The sequence below is a fragment of the Coptis chinensis genome, chromosome 9 (assembly GCF_015680905.1).
Source record: "Coptis chinensis isolate HL-2020 chromosome 9, ASM1568090v1, whole genome shotgun sequence".
Taxonomy (NCBI): domain Eukaryota; kingdom Viridiplantae; phylum Streptophyta; class Magnoliopsida; order Ranunculales; family Ranunculaceae; genus Coptis; species Coptis chinensis.
Window position 1 is genome coordinate 72,722,396 of NC_141464.1, and position 12,213 is coordinate 72,734,608.

At 37.0% G+C, this 12,213-nt stretch overlaps 1 pseudogene; it reads left to right on the forward strand.

Moving 5' to 3' along the window:
- The first annotated feature begins 227 nt into the window (after positions 1-227).
- Positions 228-4,644, forward strand: LOC147477897 (uncharacterized; annotated as a pseudogene).
- Positions 4,645-12,213: the final 7,569 nt, after the last annotated feature.

Sequence of the window (12,213 nt, forward strand, 5' to 3'; positions counted from 1 at the left end):
GTGCTGATCAAGTTGATAGGGTTTTGCTGCTGGAAGAAGTGCTGATCAAGTTGATAGGATTTCTGGTGAAAGGAAAGAACTCGTACAAAGCATTGTGAATTATTATTTCCTATCTCATATAGAGAGAAGCCGGTCTCAACATGTAACACCATCAGCCATTGAAGCTGGAAAAAAAAACGTAGTTCTTTTTTCATAAAATGGATTTTGGAGATGGATCCCGAGTAAAAATGGAGTGTCAGATTTGCCAAGATGAAGATGCAGATTTCAAAATGGAAACTCCTTGTTCATGCTTTGGTAGCTTGAAGTATGCTCATCGAAGATGCGTGCAGAAGTGGTAAAATGAGAAGGGTGACACCATATGTGAGATATGCCACTAGCAATTTAATCGAGGCTATACAACACCTCCTAAATTGTTCCACTACGGCGGTGTTCCAATGAATTTCAGGGGCAACTGGGTAATCTCTAGAAGGGATCTGCATAATCCTAGATTTATAGCAATGGTTTCAACTGATTGCAATTTTCTGGATCCCAACTATGATGAGTACTCAATGCACACGACAAGAAGCCTTCTCTGTTGTCGCACAAGTGCAATAATTTTTATGGTTCTCCCGATCCTACGCCACCCTCTACCGATCATAATAAATGGGAATGCTGAAAAGAGTATGCAAATTTGTCATAATCCCTTCGAATTGAAATGCCGTTGGATGTGTGTTTTCTGGAATGCCGCTGATCCAAATGATATTTAGAAAGAATTGAATTGCCGCTGATCAATATTTAGGACGAAAGTTTGAATTCAAAGAATTGAATTGCCGACCCAAAGTGTTAGACATGCCGCTCGATCTCTTTGAGCTGTTGCTTCGATACTATTGCCGATCACTCGAACCGCCCAAAGCAAGTGCCGATCAAGTTGATGGGTAGAAACCTTTTGGTTTTTGCCGATCCTTTGAGGTGAACGAAGTCACAATATATTGAGCTTCCAATTTAATCCTTTGCCTCTGTATGCCGCTGAATGAGTTGGCAATTGTAACGCCCGTATTTAAAATACGTATTTATTTATTTATTAATTTATTTATATACTTATTTAAAATTCGCTGGATTGGATTTGGGATATGTGGGCCTGATTTCTGGGCCCGAGTCTGTGTTAGGCTTATGTTTCAAACCCAAGTATATAATCATGTTTTTCTAGAGAATAGGGTTTTGAGATAAAAAAAAAATGGAGGCGGAGATAAAAGCTCGTTGGCTAGAGCGTTGGAGCGCGACGATTCGGATTAGGAGGGATTCGTCGAGCTATTAATTAAGGTGAGTAGTTATGTTGCTTTTTTTTCATCGAACCTATATTTTAGTTTTACGTGTATACAAACATTTTTGTCTGTCAAATGTTTCCGCCCATTGTTACTGCTCATTCTTTGGTTATTTTTTTTGGCGTGGTCGTTATTATTAGATTAAACTCGAAACTTCGAAATCGACGTTGAACTGTCGAACCTTGTTTGGGCCTGTTAATGGCGGCTAAAGCCCCTGTACATTATGGATTGAACTTGTATATAGTTGTGTTTATAGTTTGAGGTTTGGTTGGTTTTGTTGGTTGATTGATGGTGGGTTAAAGTGGGGTAGTGTAGGGTGTGTGAGGGCTGTCGAGTGGGGCTGTGGGAAGCCGTCGGACGGTGGTGAATAGAGGTCGAGATCAGGGAGAGTGATTTTCGAGTGTATTAATTAGAGTTTTTGGTTTTGTTAAAGTTGTAGGGGTTTCTATGAGGATTAAAATCGGTGGGTTTGTGTAGGGTGGTGTGTGGAGGTGGTGGTGGCCGATTTGTTGGTGGGTGAAGCTGAGGAAGATGACCGGTTGGGCCTTGGGCCGGTTTTAGTTTTTGGGCTTTGGGCCAAACCTTTTTAGTTTTGTTAGTTGGGCCGAAATCTAATTTTCTGTTTTGGGCCGATATTAATCTTTTGAGTTGGGCCGGTTCTATTTTTGGTTGGGCCTGTTCTAATTTTTGTGTACATGGACCGGTTCTCTTTTATTTTTATGGGCTGGGCCATTATTGTTTTTAAGTGGATTTGTTCCCTCTAGATATTTCTAGTTGGGCTAAATATATTGTTGGGCCGGTTTCTAGTTTGGTTTTTATGTTGGATCCGGCTAACATTATTTGAACCTTTGGTTGAGTCATAGGCTTGGCTAGTTGGGTCCGAACCATGGCCTTAACCATGACTTTAGTCATGAGGCCATGAGCCATGCACCTTTGCCCTTAGCCGTGAACCATGGCTATGACCCTGAACTTGTTGAACATGGAAATGACAGTTTGACTTTGATCGTTGACCGTTGACTGTGGAATGTTGACTTTTTCCAGATTTTCACATATTTAAGAATATGGACAGACGTAGTAATAAAATATTGTCGAAAATTGTATAACTTTGTTTGTCATTATCTAATTAAGATTTGGCGTGAGTAGTGTGTAAAGAATATAAATACTGGCACGTAACAAGAGGGGAATTCTTATAGGACTTAGATATATTCGTTTTTATGAGAATTAAACTACACATGGACTCAGATTCATGGACTTTAGTTTTGGGCTTTTTGATGGTTGATCATTTTGACTTGACTTGTGATTTGGACTCGAATAATAATGCGTGCCTTTGATGGTGACTTTAGTTCACATAAATATATTGAACGAATACGTTACAGGATTGATTACTATTATGAGTTGCTAGTTAAATGAATTGTAGTATGTATGAAGGTTTGAGATATTCCATATAGTGTAGTGCAATATATAATGGGCACGTGAAATAATAAGTTTCGAGATTTGATATAGAGATATTTAGATATCGTACAATGAATAGTATTGGCACGTGATAATAGGGATTGTATTATAACGAGACACGTTGAGCTTCAGTACAATTAAGTATACTGGCATGGGATAGAATAAGAATTATTCCGAGATATAAATGTATGACACTTGAATAAATTATGTAACGAAAAACCTAAAATCTAGCTACCACAACTCATGTGATTTGGCCCTTGTGATGGGCGTATGTGATATGATTGGCCCTTCGGGTGTTTCAGTGAATCTGAATGGCTCTTCTGGCATAAGCAATGTGATTGGCCCTTCTGGCGTAGCCGAATGGTGGCTTGATTATTCCTTTCGCAAAATTAGAACGAGATGCGCGATATTTTATGCCGAATAGTGGCAGTACTTACATAATGACTTTCGTGTGAGGGTTACACGGGTGTGCGCATCCCGGGATAGTTACGCATCGGAGTGGTTCATTATGTGAGGGAGGCATGTGGATGTACATGTTCGGTTGGGAAGTGATTGTGGTAGCCAGGGAAACTAGGTAAGACATAGATACGACGTGATTTTAGGGACACGCAAAGAAAGCCTTAAATAATATAATTATAGTAATATGTTGGTTAATGATATATCTTTAAATATATTATTGTAAATAGTTTTGTAGAAGGGTGAGTCAAACTAATTACTTGTGCAGAGACGACCCACTCTGTAATTGAGCATGAAATGCGGTGAGTATAGAATATGCTCGGCTGGTTATTTGTTTAGTTAGAACCTAAGGCACCTCGATGGAGGAACTACATGCCTTATTTATTATGCGTATAGTTTGTTGTGTGGTTAGTGGGAAGTTAAGGCGCCTCAGTGGAGGAACTACCTGCCTTAATTATTGTACTTAAAGATGTTGTATTAGTCGTTGAAAGTTAAGGCGCCTCGGTGAAGGAACTAACTGCCTTATGGATTGTGTATATATTTGTATAAGTATAATTTGAATTTTAGGGTTACTCACATCAAAGATTGTTTATAATCTTTGACCCGATTCATGTTTGTTTATCGGGTGTGTTCATTAAATGAACATAGTTGATAAGTCTTGACAAGTTTAGTGTTGAAGAAGGTTGGTTCTTTGGTTGTGGTTTTGCGTTAAGCGTCGCATTTCAAGATAAGTTTTGTTTTCCCTTGAGGTGATATAGATTTTCAGCTGAGACAATGTTATTTGTATTTTCATTTGTAATTTTAAATAAAGAGTTAATGAAAAGAGATTTGTAATCTAAGCTTATTTGTAAATTTTTGTAATGAAGAGGACTTTTGTTTAATTCTAAAATTTTTATTGGTTTTTAATTATCCGCATATTTAAACTATTTATGGGTTTTTGGGAGTTGAGAGTGCATCACACCTTGAAGATCGAATAGTCGAGAACAAATAATATTTTTTCCGAATTCTGTCGAAATTCGGGGTGTGACAGCAATCCTGAAAAAGTTCGAACAATCTGCTATTTTTTCAAATTTTAGTACCCTGTCATCAGCTGCCAAATTTTTACTGTGAGCAACATATTAGTACCCTGTCAGCAGCTGTTACTGAAAATTCATTGCCTTCAGTGAACCTTTTGATTGAGGCTGGTGCAGACCTTAACGTTGGTACATGTGGCGTAGTGCCTATAGTTGTTGCAGCAACTCAAGTCGAAACTAAAATGATCAAGTGCTTGCTGAAAGCAGGAGTTGATCCAAATGTGTACAATCATGAAGGGTTTACACCACTAAAGATTGCAGTTATTAATGAAAACCACCAAGATGTCCAGATTCTTTATCCTGTTACATCACCTATTCCTACATATTCATACTGGAGCATTGGTGGAATATCAAGGCATTAGAGTAAAAAAAAGTAACGGAAAAGAGAAAGGTCAAAGCTAAAGAAAATTTTAATGAGGCAAAATCTCAAGGAGAAACTGCTTTCCGGAAGAAGAAATATCTCTTGGCAACAAAATGGTACTCTATGGCCACAACTCTGGACCCCAGTGATGCAAATGTATACTCCAATAGGAGCCTTTGTTATGCCCTTCTAAAAGAAGAAGTTGCTTTAGCGGATACCAACGCTTGAATTAATCTGAAGCCTGAATGGCCCATGGGATATTACAGGGCAGGTGCAGCGTGAAATGTACTTAAAGATTTTGACCAAGCAGCTGCTGCATTCTCCAAGGCTTTGGAGATAAATCGTGGAAACAAAGAGCTTCATAACTGACATAAACTATATAGCCGGGTCCTCTTTGTCGCACTAGCTACTTTTGATTACTGACTCTTTTCTTTCTTTCATTTTCAGCCACTTGCAATCCAGTTATGTAGCCGCTGTTGAGAACTTCTTTGCCATTCCTACTTTCAAATTAGACCAAAATATTGGTTTAACAATCCTTATTATCTGTTTTTTAGTTACCCGGTCCATTATATCTAAAAGCGTAGATCAAGCCCATTATACTGACCCCTAAAAATCAACCCATATATTTAGGTTTGACTCCATAACAACCTTCAAAAAGCCCGTGGGCTATAAGTCTATAGCTTTTCATCTTTTAACCATTATAACACAATTATATTTACCAAACTACCATTATATATTTTCACCATTATACAATCAATTCAATAATATCAAATTCCAAATTTATACGAACTCTATATAAATTATATCAAGAAAGAAATTTCTATTTGCCTTCAACTACAATCATTTTTATTTTTACCGATTTACTAACCTACCAAGTACCATAAATATTATTACTTCTTTGCCACACGGGCCTTGCCCATGTAATAAAGAGAGGGCGATGTTCCGGCCCCCACAAATGTGACCCAATAAAAGCCCAATTCAATATAAAGCTCACGCTCAGAGTCTATGTTACAAAAAAGCCCACGCTCAGAGCTTATCTACAAAAAAGGCCCATGCTCAGAGCTTATCTACAAAAAGCTCACGCTCAGAGCCCATGTTCAAAGCCTATGCTCAAAGCCTACTTACCTACACGTAAAATCAATATCAATTGCGCACATATTTTGCGAGTCAAACAACTTCCACAACTTCGTCCACAACTTCCACAATTTCGTCTACATTCAAGATTCACTTCCATCAACTTCATATCGTGTGACAGTTCTCCCGCCAGTTCTCCAACTTCATCCCATGATTGGACAGTTCTCCTGCCAGTTCTCTAACTTCATCTCACGATTTGACAGTTTTCCTGCCAGTTCTCTAACTTCATCCCACGGTTGGACAGTTCTCCCGCCAGTTCTCCAACTTCATCCCACGATTGGAATATTGGAGAACGAGGAAGTAACTATCACCAATCCTACCTATAAAATCCAACCTTCGTCATTTTTCCAGAACTACGCAATCGAGACTTGATCCCAAGCAATACATTTGGGTACGTAGGCAACTTCGCACTGAAGTCCAGTCTCATCTTTCCCCAACAACCATCTCCTTCACCATCTCCAAAAACATTACTTCCGACTCTCAACTGGTGTGTTTTGACAAATCTTGCTGAAACAGGAGTTTATGGTATAAGTTTTCATTTCTAGTTGGTTTCCTTCACATTACCGATGGTACAAGGTCAGGTCATTAGCACATTTTGAAGTATTATAGTTTGTAATAGCAAGATGTGTAACACAATGGAACTTCCTGTTTGGCACCAAAGGAACAGTGCCACATTCATAAGCAAGTCGTTCTTCTCTTTGGAGTGTTTACCATCAATGTGTTTACTCACATTGGAAATCAGGATAATTAGTTTTTAAAAAAAAAACAAAAAACAAAAAAACAAACACATTGGAAATCATAATCCTAGATCATATACAAGTTAAAGTGGCCATTTCCGTTGGAAGGAGCTGTAATTATCAGATTCTAATCCACAACGGCATTTGGTTTTCCACATGTTGTCCATTGGCTTCATACAAACTCTATAATCCATCCCTCTACACATGTATCTGATTGGAGGCTACAATGGTACTTCCGAATTACTTGTTACGTTCCTCGTATGTACCAAGTTTGTTCAAGGAAACAGAGGGCCTCACCTCTTGGCATGCAGTCTCAAATTCCAAGTTAAAGTAAGAAGCTTAGCTCACTAAAAACTGTGATGCTAACTGTGTGGTGTACGCGTTTGCCTCTGCTTTTGTTAGTGTGATAATCATCTTTAAGAAACATGGACCATGAATTTCGTAATATGGACTAATCAGTGCCAAAGAAAGCTTCTGAATGAAAAAAATACATTTATAGTTGACTCCCCTTTTTATATGTCCCGACCAAATCGAAGGACTCTTAGTGCAAGTGTTCGCTACAATTGAAGCTTCAAGTTTTAAATTCCAAAACTTGATGATTGTGTCAACCTTAAAAATGTTGACGGGATTTTGGATGCGGCAAGCACACAAAGGCACAAAAGCTAGCTAGTTGCAAAGAATAACATTATTTAGTTGCTGCAAACAATAGTATTATTTATTTTAGTTTTTCCATTATTTATTATTTAGTAGAAGTGATAGCTAGTAAATTCGTGGACGACAAAAGTTCGATACTGAAATTATTCGCCTAAGATTCAAAATGTTTAACAATAATACTTTTAAATATTCAGTCCAATAAAACTCTAACGACAAAAATACGATATACGTGTTTTAAACGGGTATAATACGAATGCATTCCTTTAAAATTCGGCTATATATTTTATATTTAAAACTTTGATATAATGCTTTTATTTTTATTTTTACAATTTTATTCATAAAAAAATAATACAAATGTCAAATTTTTTGTTCTAGTTACTATTACTAACAGAAACAAAATTAAAAACGTACAACCAACACATCCATTCCCGGTAAACAAGATTGCTTTTGAGTTTTGATTTTCAAAGCTATGGCTTCAAGAACTAAAAAATGGTGGAATCTATTTTCTAGCTATGGCTTAAAGCCTTCAAGAACTAGACACATTGTCACACCCCGAATTTCGACAGAATTCGGAAAAAACATTATTTGTTCCCGACTCTTCGATCTCCGAGGTGTGACGCACTCTCCACTTCCAAAAACCCATAAACAGTTTAAATATGTGGATAATTAAAACCAATAAAAATTTTAACTTAAACAAAAGTCCTCTTCATTACAAAATTAACAAATGAAAATGCAAATAACCTTATCTCAACCGAAAATCTATATCATCACCTCAAAGGAAAACAAAGTCTATCTTGAAATGTGACGCTAACGCAAAACCACAAGCAAAGAACCTATCTTCTTCAACACTAAACCTGTCAAGACTTATCAACTATGTTCATTTAATGAACACACCCGATAAAGCAAATATGCAAATCGGGTCATTGATTATAAAAATCTTTGGTGTGAGTAGCTCTAAAATAAAACATATACTTATACATATATATACACAATCCATAAGGCAGTTAGTTCCTCCACCGAGGCGCCTTAACTTCCAACAACTAATACGACATTCTTAGCTACAATAAATAAGGCAGGTAGTTCCTCCACTGAGGCGCTTTAACTTCCTACTAACCACACAACAAACCATACGCATAATAAAAAGGCATTTAGTTCATCTACGAGGCGCCTTAGGTTCTAACCAAGCTAATAACCAGCCAAGCATATTCTATACTTACCTCATTTCATGCTTAATTACAGAGTGGGTCGTCTCTGCACAAGTAATTAGTTTGACCCACCCGTCTGCAAAACCATATACAATCATCTATCTAAAGATATATTATTAAACAACATATTACCATAATTATATTAATTAAGGCTTTCTTTGTGTGTCCCTAAAATCACGTCGTATCTATGTCTTACCTAGTTTCCCTGGCTACCACAATCGCTTCCCAACGCCGAACATGTATATCCACATGCCTCCCCTTACATAATGAACCACTCCGTGCGTAACCTTGAGCGGGAAGTCGCACATCAGGTAACCCTCACACGAAAGTCATTATGTAAGTACTGCCATTATTCGGCATAAAATATCGCGCATCTCGTTCTAATTTTGCGAACGGAATAATTAAGCCACTATTCGGCTACGATTGCCCAACACATGGGTCAATCAACATCTTATATATACACCCTATACAGGAGCCAATCATATCACATATGCTCACACAGGGTAAATCACATGAGTTGTGGTAGCTAGGTTCTAGGATATTTTCGTTACGTAATTTATTCAGGTGACATACATTTATGACTCATAATAATTCCACTATATCACGTGCAGGTCAAATACCTTATTGCATTAAGCCACAATATTTAGAAATATCTCAATTATATCTCATAACCACTTTCATTTTTTCACGCCAATATATTATTGCACTACACGCCACACTCCCCGTGGAAATATCCACAAATACTCTACTAGCATCTCACAGATAAAATAATTGAGGGTTTATACATTTATTTCTCCACAACTATTGCATTTAATATATATATCCCAACATATTATATAATGTCACAATTTCAACGTCAAATCTTAATTAGATAATGACAACCAAATTTATACAAGCTTCCACAGCATTTTAGCATTTGATTTGTCCATACAATTTACAACAGAAAACGTAGCACAATTAAACAGTCCACAGTCCACAGTCCACAATCAAATCTCCAAAAATCTAAAGTCCATGAATCTAAGTCCGTATATAATTGAATACTCATAAAAACATATATATCTAAGTCTTGTTATCAGAATTCCCCTCTTGTTACGTGCCTATATATTATAGGTTTTACACACTACTCACGTCAAATCTTAATTAGATAAAGACAAACAAAATTATACAATTTCCGACAATATTTTATTACTACATTTGTCCATATTCTTAAATATGTGAAAAACTGGAAAAATAACATTCCACAGTCAACGGTCAATGGTCAAAGTCAAAGTCAACAAATCATTGTCACAGTCAAACTGTCATTTCCATGTTCAACAGGTTCATGGTCAAAGCCATGGTTCATTGCTAAGGTCAAAGGTGCATGGGCTCATGGCGAAGGTCATGGTTCGGACCCAACTAGAAATATCTAAAGGGAACAAATCCACTTAAAACCAAAATGACCCAGCCCACAAAATAAAAGAAAACCGGCTCATGAATACAAAAATTACAACTGGCCCCATAAAAAACAAACTAATTGGAAAAGGCCCAACCACAATTAAAAGAAAAGAATCCAGCCCAACCGAAACACAATTAAAGCAGGCCCCAACAAGAAATAGAAATTGGCCCAAAAACTTTAAACTAAACTGGCCCAAAACTCAATTGGATTCGGCCCAAAAACAAAATCATAGAAACTGGCCCAAGAAAACTAAACTAGAATCCGGCCCAACCAAACAAAAGGTTTAGGCCCAAGGAAAACTAGTTAGTTTTTGGCCCAACCAACTTAATCTAAACCGGCCCAAACCAAAACCAAAATAGCCGGCCCAAAAAAACCAACCAAAGCCCAAGGCCCAACTAAGAGGAACAGGTCGTCCTCTTCCTTCTTCATCAGCTCACCAAGAAATTTCCTCCACCACCGACCACCGCCGGTCCTCCACACTCCTCCTTTTTAACCCAATCGATTTTTCTCCTTAAGAAAACCCCTACAACTTTAATAAAAGTCAAAAACCTATAAGCATTAAATCAAACTCTTCATCAACCTAGATCTGTAAATCTCTGGCGGCCATTAATGGCTTCTACAAGAGCTCCCCCACTTCACAACACTCAGTCCCATCCCTTACAATCAATTCTCAACCAACCAAGACAACTTCCAATTTAAATTGTATCGACCCTCCACAGCTACCTCCAGTTGCTCAAGTCCGGCCACCAGCCACCAATTCAGTTTTACCAAAGCCTGACTTGAGTACGCATTGATTCCTAAATCAATTTGTAAGTGAAAACCTTAAATCTCGAGCTCACACCACATTACATAGTTAGTTTTCAGCAAGTAACACAGCCACACAAAGGTCCGACCGGTGACACATCCGTTGGATTACTAGATTCTCCTCCATATTCACATGGTATCTAACACATGATCGAAAGCGGATAAATGGCGTAACACTAGAATGGCTAAGGAGTAAGAGATAGTAACTTCAAGGGTTTGGAACAATGGACGGTTTGTTCGCAGATAGCCGTGTAGGCGTGTAGCAAGTTTTTTCTTTGACAACTAAAAGTAACCCAAATCACAAGGACACGACATCCAAAGACCAACAAACAATATGTAAGTAACTAGTTTAACAACGACATTAACAATAATAATAACGACCAAAGAATACACAGAAAACATTGGATAGTAGAATTAGACCGTGAAATATAAAACTAATCTACTCACCTTAATTAAAACCCGACGAATCCCTCATTGTCCGAACCGTCGCGCTCCCACGCTCTAGCAAACGAGCCGCCTCCATTTTTATTATTTTTTTTATTCTCTAAGAACCCTATTCTCTAGAACAATGTGATTATATACTTGGGTTTGAAACCCAAACCCAATACAGACTCGGACCCAGAAACCAGGCCCACACATCCCAAATCCAATCCAATCAAATATTAAATAAATAAATAAATAAATAAATAAATAAATAAATAAATACGTATATTAAATACGGGCGTTACACACATGCTTTTCTTATTATTTAGTCTAAGCATTTAGGGGTTCTTAATCTTTACTTTTTTAGTCGATTGAGTTTTTCCAAGTATTAAAGTACGAGAGTTTCCATTTCCAATTTCCAACTTTTACAATAAAAGTCCCGTGTTTTTTAATTTCAATAATTCGGACATTATAATTCTTTCAAATATTCGCCGTCTTGTTCGTTTTATACGGGAATCCTTACAATACGTGAATAATTCGTGAATTAAACGGCGAATTACTAGCTATGCCATAGAACTGGAAAAAAAAAAAAAAAAAAAAAAAGTTTTTTCCTTCTATTTTTTCGAGTATAGTGATGACCAGAAAGGTGTAGATGAAGAAGAAAAAGGGCTTAATTTTTCATGAAAAGAAAATGTCAGTTTTGTTTTTTGTTTTTTTGGTTTCTAAGAAGCATATCTCATGTTAGAACGGTTGCCTGAGTATGTCAAGATAGTATGTTAGAATAGTATGTCGACGTAGCCGACCCGGTATATATATAGCTCGGCTCCTAAAAGAACCTTAAATAAGTACCAAACTTAAGTACCAAATATAAAACAACCCACAACTTCACCTACAAAATGATTTAAAACCTAATTTTTTGTGGATATGATCTACTAACTAGAAAGAATATATCTACAAAAATCAACTTGTTTGACAATTTTTAACATTGGTAAAAGATGATTGCAAAAACTAGACATTTCTGGACCGTTAGATATTTTTTTAAAAGTGGACAACAATTTTTATCTAAGTTAGAGGATATCAAACGAGTTGAATTTTTGTAGATCATATCCACAAAAAATTAGGTTTTAAATAATTTTGCAGGTGAAGTTGTGGGTTGTTTTAGATTTGGTACTTATTTA